The sequence below is a fragment of the Pipistrellus kuhlii genome, unplaced genomic scaffold (assembly GCF_014108245.1).
Source record: "Pipistrellus kuhlii isolate mPipKuh1 unplaced genomic scaffold, mPipKuh1.p scaffold_m20_p_8, whole genome shotgun sequence".
Taxonomy (NCBI): Eukaryota; Metazoa; Chordata; class Mammalia; order Chiroptera; family Vespertilionidae; genus Pipistrellus; species Pipistrellus kuhlii.
The window spans coordinates 62,170,911-62,173,343 of NW_023425584.1; the positions used below are offsets into that span (position 1 = coordinate 62,170,911).

At 43.3% G+C, this 2,433-nt stretch overlaps 1 pseudogene; it reads right to left on the reverse strand.

Moving 5' to 3' along the window:
* Positions 1–1,561: 1,561 nt before the first annotated feature.
* LOC118711393 lies at positions 1,562–2,205 on the reverse strand (annotated as a pseudogene).
* Positions 2,206–2,433: the final 228 nt, after the last annotated feature.

Consider the following 2,433-nt stretch of genomic DNA (forward strand, 5'->3'; position numbering starts at 1 on the left):
TAGTCCTTCCACCACTCCTCCCAGTGGAAACTTTATGGTCCAGTGTTCCATGACCTCTGACAGTTCCTTCTCCAGGTTCCTTTCCTCCACACCACTCCCCATTGTTGGTGTTTGGTCTGGCCTCTTTCCCTTCTCATTTCTCTAAGGGCTCTCCTCCACTCTGATGATTGTCAGTACCAAGGTGGTGTTCATTTGGTGTGTGCACGTGTGACCAAGCTAGTTGTTTATTGCTGGGATCCTTTCTGCTCCACCAGGCACCTGTTCTGATTAGTCAGTGTCTATGCCCAACTGTCCATACCAGTTGGTAATATTTTGAATATTTTCTTTGCTCCAAACCATAACCTCTTTTACACATCTACCTGAGTTCAGACCCTTATATGTAATCTACTAAATGTCCTATTTGAACCCAGTATGTCCCAAACAGAACTCATAGTTGCTCTTCTGCCTATATGTCTGTTATCCTAGATTCATCCATCTTTCTCTCCCCTATCATCTTGCTAGTGACTGGCACTGTTCACCCTGCCCTTAGACATCTCTTTATATAAGACCCTCCACCTTTCCTCTCTCTGTGTTCCTGCCAATCCATCCTCCTCACCTCCTCAGATTTTCTCTTTAAGCAAATCATATTGCACTATGTCTGCTAAAAATCCTTAAGTGGATTCATGGTGCCTCAGGATAGAATCTAAGTTTCAAACCTGAATTGGTCCCTGTGTCCTTCTCCAGATTAGCCTCCAGCCAGTTTTCCTAGGGACACATACCCTGGCAATCCGAATTCCTTGTCGTGCACATTCACACCTCTGTGTTCCTTTAGTTTTCCCTCTCTCTTTTCCCCTTGTCCATCTCTTGGCAACATCTTCAAGACTCAGTTCAGGCTGGGTCTCTCTGACCCCCCCCCCCCCAAGTGACTTCCTCTTGAATACTTCACTTGCATCATATTCCTTGTCTTCATTTTTAATTTTATTTTTAAACTGCTTTATTAATTTCACACACTGAAAAGAACATTTCCCTCTCCAAAAACTGGGTGAAATTGCCCTGCTGGACACAGAGTTTTACTCTTAGACCATACTATATTCAGTTAGAAACTGGTAAGAGGAAACACCAAAAGATTTACAGAAAAGTATATCAGCCCTGACTGGTTTGGCTCAGTGGATAGAGCATTGGCCTGTGGACTGAAGGATCCTGTGTTTGATTCTAGTCAGGAGCATGTACCTTGGTTGTGGGCACATCCCCGATAGAGGGTGTGCAGGAGGTATCTGATGGATGTTTCTGTCTCATCAATGTTTCTAACTCTCTATCCCTCTTCCTTCCTCTCTGAAAAAATCAGTAAAATATATTAAACACACACACACACACACACACACACACACACACACACACCCCTAAGTTTTAAAGCAGAGGCCATGTTATTTTATTATTATTTTTGCATATTATGTTATTATTTTATTATTTGTAAAACATATGTATATATATTTTTTGTTGTTGACAGTATAATATATGTTACCCATTCCACCCCTTTCCCTTGGCCCCTTGGCCCAACCCCTATGCCTCTAGGCCTTCACCACACTATTGTCTGCATCCATGGGCTATCCATATAAGTATGTAAGTTCTTTGTTTTATCTCTTCCAATACCCTCCCTCCACTCCTAGATTTGTCAGTCTGTTTCTTGACTGAGGCCACATTGTGAACCTCAGGGAAAGCCTTAAGATTCAAAGTATAAGGTAAAAGTCATAATGATTATCAGGTTCAGGAGTTTGGAAGTACATATCGTGCCTCATTTGGTGCTCCCTAGTCTTTCTTCTGATTTCCATTCTTTCTACACTATCTCCCACTTCATTGTGATCCACACGCTTGATAGTTAGGGCTCATGGAAAATTAGGTACAAATCACCTAACCCACCCCAGCCAGACATCCCTCCAGGCTACTGGGCTTCACAAACAAAACCAAACAACTCCAAATGGCGGGGTTCCTCCTCATTCTGCATCAGGGCCAGTCCCTCCTTCATTTTCCTTGTTGAGATTTTTCACTGCTTGTACCTCTTCGGATGCCATCATTCCTGGGCCTATCCTTGCTGTCTGCTCCTCCTCAGGATTCCTGCTGAAACACTTGGACCTGAAACCTGGTTCTTCTCCGCCTCCACCTCCTACATGATCACTGGTATGTAGTAAGGAAGCTGCTTGTTTTTCCATGTGTTGACCTCCTGGGGGATTTTACATGGTGACTCAGGGCCATGAGGAAAAATGAGCCAAGAAGGGTGTGAGTGACTGCCCAGTCTGGTCTACCTTGCTTCCATTTGGACACCTAACTTTGATTTACTTTCCTTGGTCATATTGTAGGCAACATGACCACAAGGGCTCATATCAACCGTCCTTGTATCTTTGCTCTCAGTCCTCAATAAAGTTGTCTTTGTTTTTTGTTTTGTTTTGTTGTTGTTGT